Genomic DNA, 18,975 nt, shown 5'->3' with positions numbered 1-18,975 from the left:
TCGATATTAACTAAAATTATATTTCTTACCTTTAGGTCGATATTCTGGTCACCGATATTCTTGATGTCGATATTCTGTCCCTCCGATATTTACAACTCGATATTTCTGTAGGTCGAAAAAAGAAAAACTTGATATTATGTCTATGCACCAAACCACTCAGTAGTAGAGTCTCCAATGGAACATCACCTATTTGTTTTTTCTCAGGTCTGAGGAAGGAAAGTCTAGCATCTGGATTACACCAATGAACTGCAAAGTGGCATTGTACCACTAGGTCATGGGTACTCACAAACATTATCCCGGGGGCCGCAAAATTTGGTCTATGCTGTGACAGAGGGCCGCACTGATGCCAGCGGGGGTGTAAAGTGGGAGTAGGGGAAGCAAAGCATGTGTATCTAGTGGCTGTCTTTACAAATGAAGGTATTCCACCTAGTTACTTCCTTTCCCTAACTGCAATGAACCTTCAAATAAGTGTTTGCTGTATATTTAACTTTTTATTTTCATGTTAGTGCTGAGTCAAGTAAACGGCAGAGCAGTGCTGCTGCTGCCCAGGGGGCCACATGTAAAGGTCAGGAGGGCCAGCATGCAGCCCCCGGGCCGTACTTTGAGTATCACTGCACTAGGTAATGTTTGCAAATTTGGCACTTCAACCCCTCCTGCCTGGTATGGAGGTGTCATAACTTCTCAGTGGACCCAGGGCAGCCTGTTGACCCAAACAAGACTAATCAACAATGTTCTAAAGGTCTGAAAGAAACTCTTATTTAAAGAAAGGGGTATGTTTGGAAACAGGTACAGAAATTTGGGAAGGGCCACCATTCTACCAGCAAGGGACAAGGGCCGTTTTTGTCCAGGTCCTAATCTGATGTCTCAGCTTATCTATTAGTGGACCGTAGTTCAACCTAACTATAGACTTTAGGTGCATAAAACTACCCCTGGGTATTTTACCGAATTATCCATCCAACAAATGAGTTATTCTAGGGCTGCCCTACCGTGAAAGCCATTAGGGGAAGTAATTCAGGTTTATCCTAATGGACAGAGATGCCAGAGAATCTGCCAAACCTAATTATCTCTTGTATCACGGGGGAAAGGTTATCAGTCGGGTTCCATGATGAACAGTTTTATTTATTTATTTATTTATTTATTTTTGGTATTTATAAAGCGCAACACTCATCCCATGGGATATCACGGCGCTGTAAGAAAAGAAGACTACTGAAACTGTGCTGGGGGGTTAGTTTTTTGGAAAGAGGTGAGTTTTTAATTTTTGGCGGAATTGGAGGTAGTTAGTGGTAGTTGGATATCGTCAGTATACATAGAGAGGAGTAGATGTCCCTAGCAGAAATAGACACCTCTATCTTTATATTTATTAGGCCTAGAATTCCCATGATACCTGTTAATATTTCTGCAGACTGTGAATTGTGTGAGCTTTGTCTCCTATATATGTCTAATTTGGGGTTTATCTGTAAATTGAAACCTCCGCCCCACACCGCTGTCATCATGTCTATATGCCCGAGTATATTATTGTGGTTGTGAAAAATCAGGTGTGTCTACATTTGGGCTGCACTTATTAATCAGTGTCGCCTTCCTGTTATGGAGAGTTGCTTGTAGCACTATATATAGATCTCCTGGGTCTACAAATTTCCTGATTATTTTGAAGTTAATATAGCTACAAATAAAGATACGCATTAACCTAGAATAAGTGATGAAAGATAAACTAAATCAATGTTGGCCGCACCTCCCACCAAAGCTTTAAGAGCGCCGTGGGTCTGGGTACTTTTCCTGCAACATTGCTTTTTACACATCCAGATGTCAGTACATTTCTTGCCTTCTGGGGAGACTTCAGGCCTCTGTTGTTTAAGGATACTAATGTGTGTGCTTTCTTAGAAGTGATCACAGGTCTTAGTATCTATTGAGACAGTATTGTAGCCATAAGCTGCACTTTTACATGAATTCTCTGATGTAAACAACAGTGTGTGAAATGTGACTTATCTAACTGTCCCCAAACCTCCCTCCCATACCATTTACCTCAACTTTCAGTTCCAAATTTCTCCAACAACTAATTTTCTCAGTCATTTAGACATTGCGGTGGTAGTACACACCTTGGGGCATGGTGTGCCAGGCAGCCTCCATGCTCTATGCTGGATTATTCATATCACTGTATGAACATAGTGTACTTGGGTAGTACCCTAAAGAACCATCAAGGTGTTCAGCAATTTGTGAATGCTTGAATGAAGGTCTCACAGCAGCAGCACTCAGGCCCCCACTCTTGAGGACAGTGTTCAGGGGTAAAGTTTGTGAGATCCATAGCAAAGTTGTTAACTCTGTATTGTTCAGTGCAATCAGGTGCTCCCGTTGGCCCGTCCATGAGCAGTGGCTGCTCCGCTACCGATGGTGGTTTCCCTGTATTGAGCTGCCTCTTATAAAACTTGTTCGCTGCAGCTGTGTCTATGTATATTTGAGTTTTTTCATCAAAGACTACTTTAGGCTTGGCAAGGTATAATATGGCGTATTGTATGCCCTGGGATCAAAGGGTGCACATTGCTTCTATGAATGTGTGTCAGGCTTCTTGTGCTGCCACAATAAAATCTGGATAAATCACCAGGGTTGCGACTTGATATTGTTTTGAATCAGGCAGGGCTCCTGGTGGTGGTCTGGGGGCTGAGTGATTTGTGGACTCTCTAAAGCAGGAACACATGAGAGAAACTGGACCGGTTGTATAGTTCGGATTGAAGGGCTTCAGGGAAGGAGTGTGGGGGGCCATGTTTGTGAATTCAGCAACACCAACAAGCTTTTTCTTATTGCTCCAAGATCAAGCCTTAAGGTCTTTGTTTTTTGCTAAACAGCGTTCCTCAACTTCTCCATTTGTGATAGTTTTCCTGTAGTGGAGTCGTCTAATAAATCAGAGGTCTTCACCATTAAGTCTGACATTTTGACCAGTTCTCTCTCTGATGTGGCCTAAAGAGGATGTAACCACATCAATTTTGTTATCAATGGATATTAGGCTGGCCTTAGGATCTAATAATATGGCAGTTGTGCCTCTAAGGGGGCTTGGCTGAACTGACCCTTCATATTCTACATTTGAGCAGGAATAGCATTTGTACGTCTTAGTGGCCTACGCTGTTCAAAGGCAACTTTACTTTGCCTGTGGCCATCTTTCCCCATGAAGCTTGTTATCCAGACCTCTAAATAGGTAGGCAGTCAATACTCTTTGGGAGTGCAGGGAACTCCCTAAAGCACTGTATGGTAGACCGCTACAAAAACCGGAAGGGAGATCTGTTGCTTGTCGCTCAGGAATAGTTCCATCTCAAAAACCCAGGACAGTGTGGAGGAACCAACCACTCAAGCCGAGGCAAGACTCAGTTACACAGCTACCTTCACCTCCTTTTTGAAGGAGACGCCCACCAAGCATTTCTTCCAGCCACTTCTGCCATTTGATGCCGCCTCATGGGGGCTCTCTCCAGAGACCCGATAGGCACAATGTATGATTTGTCAGGCCCAATGCGTTAAACCCAGAAGGCAAAGCGTGAATCTATGAACCATGGTAATAGCCTCTGCTGTAGCACCATTGGCAGGCTGAAGATCACATGCTGTATAGGCTGAGACCCAGATTTACTTGCATCTGGGTTTACGTTACTTGATGCCAAATGTTGGGTTGATTAGTACAATCCAGTAAACATCACGAGCCCACGCAGACCACAGTAAAGCAACGCAGCACAAAGCACTGCCTTGCATTACTTTGCTTCAAGGGGGGGGGGGATTACATGGGTGGTGCTTGGGTAATACATACTGCTACCAAAAGGTTTTGACGCAAATCCCTATCTACAAAGAACTGTAGAGAGTGATCTGCACCAAAATCCAGAGCCTCCCTTTTAGGCTTTGCGATGAGAAATATTTAATTTCTCCACTTTCTTTTCTTTTGCATGTGTGCTGCATTCTTTAGCACACATAAAAGAGGAAAATGCCTTAATGCATAGCTTCTTTACAGGAAGGGACCCCTTCGTGCACAAAAAGTATGGTGACTACTATGCAGACACCCTGCATTATGGTGGAAGGATGTCTGCTTTGGCGTAAGACAGCCAAAAGTGTGCCATCACAGGTAGAGTCCATCACAGCGCCACTTCTTAGAAGATATGGCACCGTTCTGTTCTCTCCTATTCATGCGCTGTGTTGCATGACTCCTTTGTAAATCTAGCCCCAAAAGTGGAGGCAGGAATTCTCCACCCTCCTGGCCCATGAAAGTGTAGTGCAGTGGCAAACAGAAGGCAACAGAAGTTTGATTTTTCATCATGAACCCATAGCTCCCTCTAGTAATCAACTCATCAGAGGGGCATGGCTATTTTAGACCCTTATATCCCAAGCAAGACTATCAGGCCCAGTCTATCACTGCGTAAGGAGCTCACCTCACCCAAGCTCCTGTCAGGAAGCGTCCCTCAAAGTGGAAAGTATGAATGTTTTCTGCAGGGTTGCTTGACAAAAGGAAGCAATCCAAGGGCCACTACCCTATACCTTGTGGATGGAAATATCCTACCTTGATCCAGGTAGACTCCAAACCAGGCCCTAAAATTATCAGGGCAACACTCCCAAGAGGTCCACCTTGTTGGCTGAAGTCTCCTTTCTGTAAATTGACTGGATCTACACCATTTTCAAGGTGGGGCCTCTCCAGCATGCCTGATGCAGGAGTGCAGTAAATGCATGCATGGGTAGACCCATGCCGAATAAAGAGGGAGCAGTTGTGCTAGATTTGTTATGTGATGTGGATTTGTGCAGCATGCTAATCACCTGTGAGGGTATCCCGGCACTTGAGCAGGTGTGTAGGCACTACGCCCCGCAGAGTTAATCCAAGAGCCAGCTCATCAGCTTCCTTCAGAATTCAAGAAGCGAGAGGTTCTGAGGTGTTGAGATAGGCCATTCCCGAATTTGGGTGCCATATAGGAAAATGAGCGACCTCCAGTTCTGCTTTTGTGGATGTGGGGTGTGTGTGGGAGTGAGTGTGGCTGCACATAGGTGTCTGGCTGACTGGTGAAAGTGCATGTGGTTGTTCAGGAATGCTGGCCCAATGCTGTGCAATGCTTTTTATGCATGCGTGAGGAGTTTCAATTGGTTGCGTTTGTGTATGGGGAGCCAGTGGAGCTATGTGAGGTGTGGTGAGATGTCGGTGCTACATGGGAGGTTGAGGATGAGTCTTGCTGTAGTGTCCTGGGTGGCCTGGAGTGTCTGTAGGAGGAGTTTGGAGATCCCGGTGTAGAGTGCATTGCCGTAGCCAAGTCTACTTGTGATGAGTGCTTGTGTGACAGAACGTCTGGTGTTCTGGGGCAGCCAGTTGAAGATTGTGCATAGGATGTGGAAGCAGGAGGAGCAAACTGCATTGCGTCCCTAGATAGCCTGGTGGCGAGCATGACTGTAAACACAGGTGAGGCACAGACGATTTCTCAAATGCTTGCTCAGTGCCAGTTGATCTGAAGTGGCGGTATTAAAAATGTGATCAGTGGCAGGGTGCCTGATCTCTGTGCTGAGCCCCTGTCCGGTTTGGAGCACATGGTTCATGAGCTTCCTAGACAGGGAATGCTAGGAGTTACACAAGCCAGATGTCCGAATACCTCAGCCAGCACCTTATATTTATGTATGTATGTGATATTTTTATGGTGCAAACCTAGCGTAAAAGAGCAGAGTGCTATACAGGGTCAAAGGCAAAAATATAGTCAACAAGTGATTTGAGAGGTAATTGATTTATGGACGGATGTTGCATCATGATGTTGTTCTTTAAAGAGGCACATCTTTATCTTTTCTAGAATTGGAGCAAGATCGATGTGGTTCTGGTGGATATGGGGACGCGTTACAGTTTCTGGGTGCTTAGATGAAAAAGGTCTGCTGTCTTTTTTTTCTTTTCATTTCTTTGTCTCCAGTCTGATAGTGTACTGACAGTGGGCTTGATTGTCAACTAGATAGGCAAAGATGCTTGTCCTGATGACTTTGTAAACTGTGGCGTCTGGGACGCCATTGAGTGGGGCGTATGTATCCATTATCCTAGTGCAAGAGCCCAAGGGCTGGAACAGCAACTCTGAAGTCGCTTTTTGGGAGGAATGGTTACAATTCCTTCTGCATATAGAGCAACTACCAGGCTGTCTTTGTTTACTAGGGGAACCAGAGTGGTCCTGCTGGGTGTAGACATTCAAGGGCAGGGGCACAAACTAGATGTGTCAGCCAACATGACAAGGGGAAGTGTGGACAAATACTTGCTGTGCCTCCCTTCCAGCCTCAATGTAAGTCTCTGTGGTGTGGCAAGGACCCGCTGGAGGCAGACGCCTGAATAGACCTAGTATGTCCAGGAGCTACGACACACCAGAGCAGCGGATTGTTCAGGAACTGGCGGGAGCCCTAGTCCAAGTATCTGTAGCGCTTCCTTTCAGGTGTTTAATTTCGAAAACTGAGATTGACTTAATAAATATTCCACTTTTCTATACCTCGAAGAATTCACCCAAGCATTCTGGATATAATTTTTGCCTGTTTAGTGACCGCTCGGTCTAATTGAATGAGGCTCACAGAGATATTAAAGATCGGATCAAGTCAAGCAGCACCATAAATCTCACAACCACCTGACATGCGGAAGACTCATCCCTGTTAAAACGAAAGCAACATTTGATACTGTAAGAAAGATAATTATGTTTACCTGAAAAAGCAAAAAAAAACTTACTTCCCACACTGGCATTTGGTAGAAACCACAGAGGAAACACAGACATTTCGATGATATGTATGTTCTAAACCTTGAGTCTGCCTGTGACAATTGTTCGCGACAGCGGGCACGTTACAGCAGCACAGCTGCAGTTTGTGGAAAACCTGTCCTTTGAGGCTACTGCAGCAGGAGATGTCAAAGCAACTGTTGGAGAAAACGACCTCTTTCTCGTGCTTGTTTTAAAGCAGTTGGCCTTCTTTTCTGGCAGCCAGGTGTTGTTGGGTTAAAGCGACTACTGTTGTTTTTTGCCTTTGCGTTGTGCATGATAAATGTAAGAAGTGAATACTAATTCTTGGCCTTGCACTTGGAAGTTGTATGCTTTCAAAGACAAAAAAAAAATACCTCAGCCAAAGGAAACATGGGTATTTTTGTGCACTTGAGACTAGACCTTTATCACTAACTGCTCAGGCTGCCTAAAACACAGAAATAAGTTAGGCCCAGATGTACAACCGTGTTTTGGGGTCGCAAAAGAGAAATCAACCTGTTTGCAACCGCAAAAAACGGTGGTGGTATGTACAAGCCCTATTTTGCGAGTCACTGACTTATCGTTTGCGACTCGCTATTAGGAAGGGGTGTGCCAAGGACGTCCCTTCCTAATAGCGACTCTAACATTAAAGTACTATTGTTAAAACACTCGCAGTTTACCACCTACTTCAAGTAGGTGGTAAACCACTCGCAAACGGGAAGGGGTCCCCCGGGGACCACTTCACCTTTGTGAATGGGTGCGAAAATATTTTTTAACAGCAGGTAGTCATCCCAGGGACCACCGCCAGCCATAATATGATGAAACTGAGAAGTTTAATTTTTCTTTTTTAAATGCATCCCGTTTTCCTTTAAGGAAAACGGGCTGCATTTTAAAAAAAAAAAATGCTTTATTGAAAAAGCAGTTTGCAAAGTAGTGCGGTGTAATCCTTGGCTCGAATTCCAAAGAGCTTTTTAGGTCTCGCCTGAGACAGCGCTTTAGCGCTGTTCTGGCGAGACTTATAGTAAGCACTTTTGGAAGTGCAAACGAGTGCTTTCAGGCCGCCAACTACTGTGCATGTGTGCCGGGCGCGCGCACCATTTGGCAGCCTGAAAGCACTCGTCTTTCACTTTCGCCTGTCACACAGCCGCGCTTTGAAGTGTGATCGCGATCACTTACATTTCGCGGGCGCTTTGATGTTTTCAGTGAGCCGCGCGGCCACTGAGGACATCAAAGCGCCCGTGAACACCATTTGCCACCCCCACCTCTTCAGCCAACTTACTCGCCATGTCTGCTCTGGATTCTTGTGCCTCTTTTTGAAACTCAGGAGCAGTAACATTGTCGTGGTGTCACTAGGGCTTCAAGTGGATGCTTTTTCAATATTATATACAAGCCACAGTTACTGCTAATTTATCTTATGCAACTAACAACGATTGACAAAGCCAATAGTCCTAACTTGTTTAAAATGTAAATACTTCAGAGAAATGACTACTTGTTATTGCATAAACAAACGCCCCTTTTCTCAAGTTACACTTTATGCAAAATGAGTGCGTGTTGTCTGTGTGTTTTTTCTGGAAGCACCAAGGTTCCAGTATGCAGTTCTCATGTGTGTCTGTGGGGGCCTAGGAACGGTGGGATCTATCTCCAAGACATCGCTGTTTTCATCAACGACATGAAGAGTCGTTTGAAGCATTTCAGATGAAAGGGTGAAGTCTGAACTGAAAAAATATGAATGCAAGCGTATGTAAAAATTGAGGCTTCCTGAGTGTTCGGCTACCTTCAAGATCAAGATGTATAACCTGTAGTTTCTTGCTGTCCCCTGCCTCCCACCCTCCCATCTTCTGTTCCTTCAAAGCGCTGCAGACACGTTGTATGGTCTTAGGCGGACATTCCAGTATTTCTTTTCGCTTTCTTTATAATGTGAGCAGCTTGAGAAACTTCACTTTCAATCCAATGTTGTTTTGGTCACATTTGTGTTGCTCCTTCAGTTTCTGTAAAGGCAACTGTAAATAGACTGAAACTTTTTTGCTTCACTTCTATATGTTTGTGCCCCCGACATCATGTGTAATAGTGCGCTCCCATTGAAGCAACTGTGAATGTTTAGAAAAGCTGCATTTTCAGTCTCAGATCCCGGTGTCGGAAGACACCCAATGCTTTTATGTCCCCCTCAGAGCTCCCCCAAACTGTAACTGGCTGGACGCTTTAGTAGTTATTTTCCAATATTTGCATTTTGCAGCACTCTGTAAAAGTATATGAAGTTGCTTGCCGCCCCATTTTAGCTGATTACTGCTCCCCCGCATCCTACAATAGTTTGCTTGAAAGCGCTGCAGACACCGTGCGGTCTTGTGCGCATATTGCTGTATTTCCTTTTCCTTCCGTAAACTACAAATGTGAGCAGCCTGAAAAGCTTTTCTTTCACTCCAAAGGGCTGCAGGCACCCAGGTTCACCCCTGGTTTCCGGGTCAAATTACTGCCTCCTTGAGCTTCTGTAAAGGCAGCTAACTGTAAATAGATGGAAGCGATTCAGCTCAGCTCCTATATTCTTGTGCCCCGGACACCATGTGTAATTGTATCTCTTCCTCTGGTGCCGATATCAGACACTCAAACTGCAGCTTTTATACACATTCACAGTTGCTTTTACAGGAGCAACAGAGGCATACAAGGATGAAAGGGCTGACTTGAATGTTATAACTGGGAATGGACTGGACCATTGCCAAACACAGCATATAAGCCCACTGGACAGCGTCAAAAAAACGCTGTTGCAATTGTGAGTTAGTCAGGTATCTCATGCCTTTGCATAATAAGCATTTCCAATGCAGGAGGTCTCGCATTTGCAACAGTTTGAGCTATTGACATTGTATATGACCATGCATTTTATTTGTGTTCAGAAAACCTACATAGTGCATGTTTACGCACCGCTTGCAAGTTTTCAAACACATAAATAAAAAGCATTGCCAATAGCTCAAACTCTCGCAACTGCGAGACCTATTGTATTTTTGTTCTTATGCCGTAGGCAAAAAGTAGTGGTTTTAATAGTGTTTTCTGTGGTTTGAAGAGTGCAAGGTAACCGCATAATAAAGGATTAAAAGATTCACACATGGAATCACAAAGTCTGCAGTTTGACGTTGTAGTGAGTGACTGCCACCTGGGGTTTACCTTTTTAGATTGCAGTCCCTAAGGCTTGCAAACATTATTGATTTATGGCATGCTTTCAGAAGTGCACAGCTAAGATAAGGTTGGGGTCTGAGTCAGTCTGGCTGAGCATTGGCATACGATTGCCCCACCACTGATAGTAACATTGATTTACTAGGTTTCCCCATATCTCTTGCCATTGACAATATTTGTTTGTTTTTTCAGCTTTGCTTTAACATTGGCTCAAGAACGCTGTAAACTGTTTAATACCGTCTGATTGATTTGAAGGGTGGCAATTGTTATTTGAAGCTGTAATGACCATGGGTTCTTGGGTGAAGGTGTTCTGGAGAACAGTTTCATGGTGTTAGGTGGGGCTTTTATTTTACCCTGTAGTAGTTGTTTACAAAGGATGCCATGCTTGCCCATGTTTGGCCCTCCAGACCACATTCAAGCCTTATGAAGGAGCTCCGTAGATATGATGGTAGTCTGAAAACCATTTTGTATGCCTTGAACTGATTCTTATCCATGATGTTTACTAGTTGGCCCCGGTTTGTGGCTGTACTTGATCGTTGGTAGGAGGGTAGCTGCTAGGACTCATCTTTTTGGGGCGGTAGAAGGGCTTTCCAGGGGATTGTTTCATTTGCACATGATTATTATTGATTCCGCCTTTGACACAGTGTGCATCAGGTGCTTTTTGGTACCGCCTTTGGTTGATGCACAGACACACAGGTGGTTATAGGCATCGGCTGTTCTGATTGTTAATGGACCCAAGGTCCATGTGCAATTAGTTTTTTTGGTTGAATTACAGAAGGCTAGTACTTTGGTCTTGGAGCCATTTGCCACCATTTTATTATACAGGTTGTACTTGTGCAAGGCATTGAGGGCCTTCTGTAAGCCTACTTTAGTGCGATGCAAAAGAATTACGTGATTGGCGTATTGGAGCACTGAGACCTTAATGTTTCCAATTTTGGGCAGGATAAGGCTCACTTGTTTCAGTGCTGCGCCCATGTCTGCAAAAAAGAGATTAACAGGGGGCGCAAGCACAAAACCTTGCTTAAGGTCATTATCTGTCTGGATTTTCCTTGTGACCGCTGTCGGTGTTTACTTGACCTGCACCCATGTAGAAGTGTATAGGGATATAATGGCCTGGAGAAGTTTGTTTGGTATGCCCAAATCTCTAAGCTTCCTTCATAGGCTGTTTTTCTCAATGAGGTCAAAGGTGGCTGAGTAATCCACAAAACAGACCGAGTGGGAGTTTTTTTTTGTTCGTTGCCCGGTGTATTAAATAGGAAAGGGACACAATGTTATCCAGTGTGAAAGAGTCTGCCCTGAAGCCCATTTGACTGAGTGGAATTATGTCATTCACTTTTGCCCACTGTTCCAGGTCTTTCAATAGAACAGAGGCGTAAGCCTGGGCTTAAATGTCCTGGAGGACAATGAGGCGGTGAGTGGATGGATCCCTTTTGTCGCCCTTCGTGTATATGGGAATTAAGATCGAACCCCTCCAGCTCTCTGGGAATTGCGTGGACGTTAGGCAGGTTTGATAGAACAGAGTTAGTATTGCATAACACAGGTCTGAATCTTCTTTAAAGACCTGGTGTGGTGCCTGCCGCTTTGCGTTTGGCATCATGCATGGCAGCGAGGTAAAACAAGCATTTGCAATGCAGTAGTTCTCGCATTTACGCGATTTTGAGCTGTTGGTATTGTAAATGACAATGCCTTTTATTTATGTTGTAAAAACCAAACCTAAATAAAAGGCATTGTCATTTACAATGCCAATAGCTCAAACTCGTGTAAATGCGAGACCTATTGCATTGCAAATGCTTGTTCTTGAAGGGTTTGTCAAAGAACTGGCAGGGTGGCATGTCATGGATGTATGGATTGTCTGTATTTATCAGCAGGGCCAGTATGTTTAGACATGCAGAATGTTGATGTTGTAGGCAGTATGTAACTAATGGTTGTTGTCAGCTTGCCCACAGGTTTGAAGAGGTGCTTCCGTGGTGTGTTGAGCATTGATGTAATAATAACTGGATGGACTTGTATCCCTGTAAATGTGGATCCTGGTGCTGAACATCTTTGGCATGTGTAAGGCACCACTGATTCTTCGACATAGATCCCATGGTTTCAGTTAGCAAGTAACTGAGTATGAACAGTTGCTCTGGGAAGCCAGGAATAATGACTATGGGGCTTATTTACAAGCCCCTTGCGCCACTTTTGCGTCACTTTTCCCATGTTAAAAATGACGCAAAAGTGGCGCAAGGGGCTTGTAAATCAGAACTTTTTTGAGTTCGGAAACAACCCGATTTGCAGAATCGGCCCATTTGTGACTGCAGAAAAGCTATTTGTAATGTACATATAGCAAACTGCAATTTGGTAATTTGTTACTGAATCACAATTTGGTTTAGCAATTTGTTATTTGGAAGGGGCATGTTTAGGCCATCCCTTCCAAGTACAAACCCTTAATTCGGTTGCAAAACATTCAGATTTTACTGACACCTCAAAGGAGATGCTAACCCTACAAATATTTTTAAAGAGCAGGCAGTGGTCCCACGACCACGGCCTATTCTTAAAAAATGAAACAAACGTTTAATTAGATTTTTTGAAATGTATCCCGTTTTCCTTCAAGGAATATGGGCTGTATTTAAAAAAAAAAAAGAAGATTGCTTTATTAAAAAGCAATCACAGACATGGTCGTCTGCTGACCTGTGATGGCTGCAATAACTAATGGGTCGCAAACTGCGAACTACCTCTCTAATATTCATGAGGTAGGTCGATTTGCGACCCACTAGGGATCATTCCATAAGAATCAGAATTAGGAAATCGCAAATCTCAATTTTTGCACATGTGGCCCTCTGCTTGCATGTATGTGCAGCTTACTGATGGCTCTCCAGCTATTATTTTGCATAGTTGGTGCTGCTACAGTTGGAGACCGGCATGTTGAAGACCAATGGGTGCACTCTCAGTCAGTAGTATAAGTGGGTTATCCTTAGAACATGATGTAACCTGATCAGAGGCCATGGAAGGATTTTTCTCTTCTTTTGTTCTGTTCATTAGTCATCCTCAGGCTTACCAGCGTGGTATAGCCTCTCCTTTTGTTTTTTGTTGCTTGGGTGTGCACGGTCTTCTTAACCCCTGCACAGCTGGGCCTCCCACATGAGTGAGGCACCATTTGTATTGGGAGACCTGGGCGGTAGGAAATATGTGTCAGTCCGGTGATGCCACAACTTTCCCACACAAAAATGTGTGGAAAAAGTTATTTTTTCAGCTAAATTTGAGGTTTGCAGGGGATTCTGGGTAAGAAAACGTTGGGCGATCCACGCAAGCCATACCTCACTGGAGTGTCTAGTTTTCAGAAATGTGTGGGTTTGGTAGGTTTCCTTGGGTGCTAGCTGCGCTAGGACCCAAAATCCAGAAGTAGGCACATTCCGCATAAATGTCTGTGCCTAGTGGGCTTTCTGCCCCCCTGGGGAGGGGTGGAAATCAGGGGCTTTTGCCCCGATATGCCCCCAAGAGGGGCAGAAAGACTGACTATTTTGTGTGGGTGGGTGGGGAGATTGGGATGCCCATTCTGGGCATCCCCCACACTCCTACTTATAAAAAAAAAGCCAGCATAATCACTGCCGCCTCGTGGGCTCTCTGCCCCCCCCCGGGGGGGGGGGGGGGGCAAATCAGAGGCTAGTGCCCCGATCTGCCTCCTGAGAAGGGGAGGCAGGAAGACTGTGGTATTTTTTGTGGGGTCGGTATTGGCATGCCCATTCTGGGCAGCCCCGCCCCGAACTTTGGAAAAATAAAAATCACTGGTGCCTAGTGGGCTTTCAGTCCCCCCAGGTTGGGCAGATAAGGGGCTATTGCCCAGTCTGCCTTCCAGGAGGGCCAGAAAGACTAGCATTTTTTCTTTTGGGTGGGGGTATCTGAATGCCCATTCTGGGCAGTCCCCACCCCTACGTACATATCAAAAAGAATCCCTGGGGCCTAGTGGGCTTTCTGCCTCCTCCGGGGGGCAGATCAGGGGCTATTGCCCCCATCAGCCTCCTGGGGAGGGCAGAAAGTCCTATTCTTACTTTGGGGGGTTAGGGTGGGGGCTTTGGCATGCCTATTCTGGGCAGCCACCACCCCTGGCACATAAAAAAAATCCCTTGCGTCTAGGGTGCTTTCTGCCTCACTGGGGGCAGATTGGGGGCTACTGCCCTCATCTGCCCCCGGGGGGGCAGAAAGGCTGTAGAATGTTTTTATTTTGGGTGGGGGTATTTGCATGCCCATTCTGGGCATCCCCCACCCCTACGTATATATAAAAAAAACATCCCTGGGGCATAGTGGGCTTTCTGCCCCCCCCCCCCCGAGGGCAGATCAGGGGCTATTTCCACTATCTGCCTCCGGGGGGGCAGAAAGTCTTATTCTTACTCTGGGCGGTAGAGTGTGGGCTTTGGCATGCCCATTCTGGGCAGCCCCCACCCCTAAATTAATAGTTTAAAAAAACCCTAGTGTCTAGTGGGCTTTCTGCCCTCCCGGGGGGCAGAAAGACTAATTGTGCAGGGGGAGTTTGGGGTCTTTGGCGTGCCCATATTGGGCAGCCCCCAACCCTAATTTACATAATAAAATAAATCCCTGGTTTCTAGTGGGCTTTCTGCCCTGGGGGGGGGGGGGGGCGGAAAGACTGGAATTTTGTGGGGGCATGCCCATCTAGGGCAGCCCCCACCCCTAAATTAAATGTTAAAAAAAAAACCTGCCGTCTAGTGGGCTTTCTGTACCCCCAGTCAGAAAGACGAATTGTGCAGAGGGGCGGGTGCACTGGCGTGCCCATATTGGGCAGCACCCACCCCTAATTTGCATAGTACAAAATTAAATACCCTGGTTCTAGTGGGCTTTTTGCCCCCCCGGGGGTCAGATTTGGAGCTGTAGCCTCCATCCGTCCCCCTGGGGGGCAGAAAGACTGAATTGAGCCCCCAAAATATGGGGGGAGCAAAGGCCCTTGCTCGCTCCCCCCTCCCTGGTGCCTAGTGGGTGGATCCCTGCTTGAGGATCGCCCGCGGGCGATCCCCAAGCAGGGATCCACTAGGGAGGTGTACCATTGGAAAGGGGAGATTCTCCCATTTCTAACGGTACCTCTCCCAAGTGTTTCAGTGCTCGGGGGGCTGAGATAGCCCCACAAGCACTGAAACACTAAAACTGAAACTAAGTTTCAGTTTTGTTTTCAGTCTAATGACAGTTTGCCATTAGACTGAAAACCCGTGAAGGGCCTTGGGAGATTGGGGAAGCTCTTCTCCACCTCCTGAGGCCCAAAAAATATGGAAATCCCTCTGCTGTTTGTAGCAGAGGGATTTTGTGCCCCTGTCCTCATGACGGAATGGTTCCGTCATGAGCACCGGTGATCATGACGGAACCATTCCGTCATGAGCACCGAAGGGGTTAAATAGGCCAAATGGGCCTTTGGGTGGTTGAGTAGCTTGGTAGTCAGGTCAACAAGGCCTCCGGGTGGTGTTGCCTTTGCTATAATGGATGGACCATGTTTATGCAAGGCAAAGTTTCTCTTCCTTATTACAGTTCTTCGTCTTGTGAATATGGTAAATCCCTTTGTTTTCATAATGGCGGAGCGTAGCGTTAGCAATTTTCGTTTTAATTCCACGCTTCCCCTTCTCTTGTAAATATGTCCCCTCGTTTTTTAGGATAGAACTTGCAACAGCTTGTTGATGGAGGTCTCCTGAGCTTGAATAAAATTTGTGTTTTCAGGACAGCCTGGTTGATTTAATTAAAGATGATCTCATCCATGTCCATGTCTTTGTTTTTTCTTGTTTGACCAAATGCTGATGTTTTGCTACACCGTATTGTGCACGGTATAATAAAGTGGTGTGATCAATCTATATTATATATATATATATAGTATAAGGGGGCTGGCTTTTTATATAACAATTCTTTGAGATTATGTGTTCTAGCATAGTTTTTTTATGTGTGGGCAAACTGGAAGCTTTTTTCTAGGACATTGTTTTGTAGAAAGAGGACCAACAGTGCAACTGCCTTGTCACTTCAATCCCCCCAGTCCATGTTAAAGTCACCTTGGAAGATGCTTCAAGGAAAAAAAGGTTTAAACGATATTTTTAATCATTTTGTTCTATGAAAATTACTCTCGGTGGATGGTATAGAATGTGGAAAGCATGCATACATTGGCGCCAACAGTCAGTCTAGAGGTTCACCTTTTGTGGTGGACGTCGGAACACGTTTTACATCTGACCCAATGTGCTCTTGCCCTGGAGTACTGTTAAAGGTGAATGGTTAAGGGCAGTCAAAATATGGTCAATTTGTCCATGTCTAGACTAGCCTTGGTGCATTACTATTTCTTTTACAATCTGATTATTAGATTTTAAACTGCATTAGAGCATTGATAATCTCTCCTAAAAACAGTGGCGGCTGGTGACTTTTAAAAGGGGTGCCATGTAATCCTTGGCTCGGATTCCAAAGAGCTTTTTCTTGAAGGGTTCTCTCACACTTTCTTGCACTAAGTTTACTGTCTCATTCAGATTCACTCAGTCTCACTTGGTCTCATTAATTCACACAGTCTCACTCATTCTACTCTGTTCCCCTCTGTCTCAATCAGTCCCATTTATTCTTACTCTTTCTGAATTACTCAGTCTTACTATGACTCAGTCTCACACACAGTGACACTCAAGTACACACAGTCATTCTCCCTCACTAACTCACATTCATTCTCACACATACTGCTCCTTACTGTAACTCATTCTCCCTCACTCTGGCTCATTCCTTCACTGACTTTCTCTCACTTTAACTCACACACAGTCACACAGACATGCTCACAGTGCTGGAATGGTGCAGGCACCCTCATGCACCTGTCTCAGCAGACAAGCAATGTCATTCGCTTCCTCAGTCTGTTGCTGGACCTGAAGCGGGTCTGCATTTTATTTTTATTTTGTCAAGGATGAATAATTATTCACTCATGCCTCCTCCCCAGGCCACTAATAGTCCATTGGCTTCCCCTGGGGCCTCAACATCAAAGTGTACCATGCAGATCACACAACTGAGGGTGAGTGAACTAAGAGTGGCACTAGAACAAATTAAATGTATGTCAGAGAGAAGAGAGAGGCTATGGAGAGATGAGGGGCACTGTTGGAGAGTGGTAGTAAGGGAATTAATGGAGAAGGAAGTCATGGGGGGGCAAAAACACTGTTGCACCGGGCGCTACCAGCGCAAAAGATGGCCCTGGGTCGCAGTGCAATGCAAACCATTGTTCTGCAACCAGTCTCTTTGTGCTCGAAACCATGATCGCAGTACTAACTAAATCAGCATTCAGCACCAATCAGCAGAACAACATCTGTACTAGGCAATGAGCAACAGGAAAACATGTGGCTATTTCTGGCACTTTTGAATGATAGGTTTGTTGTCTCTTTATCTTTTCATGCTTCAGTTGATTTCTAGGAGTTATGCTTTAAAAATGCAGAAGAATTTGCTGTTATCCTCAATTATGAACTTCGATTTTTACCAGTCAAAATATTGTTCAGCTGCATACATTCATGCATGAGCTGTTAAGAAATGGAGTCACATTTACATTTCCGTCAGGAATTATGACGGGCTCACAGCATTTACTGTTCTTACCCGAAATAATAAAAACCTACTTAGGAGTTTAGCATTAAATATTAATTTACAGGCCATGAATAATGGATGACGCGTGGTCATATTTAACCCATTCATTGTCATGTTTGTCTTACCCTTTCATTCCTTCCTCTTTCGTTATTTGCTCCAAACACACGCCATTTACCTAGAAATAAAGTTACCTCCTTGACATTTACACATACATAATAGGCAGAAAACCCTGGGATTGAAAATAGTTGCCAGTCTCACTGCAGTGTCCTTTGCTGGTTTTTGTGTATGAATATGAATTTACTTTGAAAACACAAAGACAAGAGGCAGGTGGCAAAACAGGAACAGTTGGTTTAATTAAACACTTTGTCCGTGAGTACAAACCACAGAACCAGGTCTGAGGACTGTCTTAAAGTACAATCAATCCGAGCGGGCTTATATACAGTGTTAGGTAAATAAAAATACATCTGGCGATTATCGTTTGGTAAAGAAATGTGGGCCTTGTCTGTGGAGTCATAAATAAAAGGTCCCTGTTAACAAATGCATGTGGGCCTCGAGCTTGCGTGGACACAATGGGGACCAATGGGTAGTGTGTCCAAATGTCCTGCATGAGGGGCGCGTGATCTCTGTGTGTACTGTGTCCTGATTGGTTGTGTGTTCCTAACGCCATGTGGCATCTAACTTTATGGTGTTTAGGAATATGCGCACCGCTCTTGCCAGGTGTGCTTTGTTGGGGACAATTTCACTGGACCATTGTGGTGTCGCTGCGTCCTGTTCGGGCATTTGTCTGCCAGCTACGTGCCACCCCACCTGTGACCTCTCAATCAGTTACCGCAGGCCTTGGCTGCATAGCCTGCGTGATCATGCATTTTTGAGTCTGGGTTGATAGGGAGTTCATGACTGGCGGATCTGACAATAGTGATGTGATTTTGCTTGTATATGCGAGTGTATCATCAGTAGCATGGTTTTTATCAATAGCAACATTTTAATCAACTGAATGTTTTACTTTTGCTTTTAAGCCCACCTGTCTTTGGATTCCATCTTTAACTCACACACACACACACACAACCACACACACACACACACACACACACACCCCCCCCCCACTGCATTTATTCAATACACACCAACAAAGTAAAATACCCCCAAAAATACACATTTTGCAATTACATCCAATGCCATCCATGTCCTAAATTATGTTTAAATTCAACAGACACCACAGAAACAGTTGTTTCATTTCATGCACCCATGACTAGCTCTGGGCCTACTGGATGAAAGGCCTATTGGCAGACTAGGCCACAAACTTGCAGGCGTATGGCAAAAGCACATTGCCTGGCTACAAAATGGCAACCATCAACATGGCCAGGCCCATAACAACAAGAAGCCTAGTCCAAAAAGTACACAGGAAAGACATGCAGGCCTATATGGCAAAAGTATCACACTACTACACTACCCCCACAAAATGGCCACCAGCCACATGGTTACTGACAGGCACAACAAGCAGGAGGCCTGGAAAACAATGAACTCAAGCAGGCCAATATGGCCAGACAAAGGAGGCATGCTAAACAAC

General features: G+C 45.0%; 1 protein-coding gene across 4 annotated transcripts in view; it reads right to left on the bottom strand.

Moving 5' to 3' along the window:
- LOC146857073 (uncharacterized) overlaps positions 1–18,975 on the bottom strand; it is a 345,333-nt gene that overhangs the window by 155,985 nt on the left and 170,373 nt on the right. For 3 of the 4 annotated variants that reach the window (XR_014979537.1, XR_014979536.1, XM_085646799.1), the window contains one exon: positions 30–105. The exons of the other annotated variant lie outside the window; for it this stretch is intronic. The gene's annotated coding sequence lies outside the window, so the exon portion shown is untranslated. The remainder of the gene's footprint in view (positions 1–29; positions 106–18,975) is intronic. 4 annotated transcript variants of the gene reach the window in all.

Source organism: Triturus cristatus, chromosome 3_2, assembly GCF_964204655.1.
Source record: "Triturus cristatus chromosome 3_2, aTriCri1.1, whole genome shotgun sequence".
In the NCBI taxonomy this organism is placed as follows: Eukaryota; Metazoa; Chordata; class Amphibia; order Caudata; family Salamandridae; genus Triturus; species Triturus cristatus.
The sequence above is the reverse complement of the archived record's forward strand: the minus strand, read 5'-3'. Positions and strand labels throughout refer to the sequence as shown.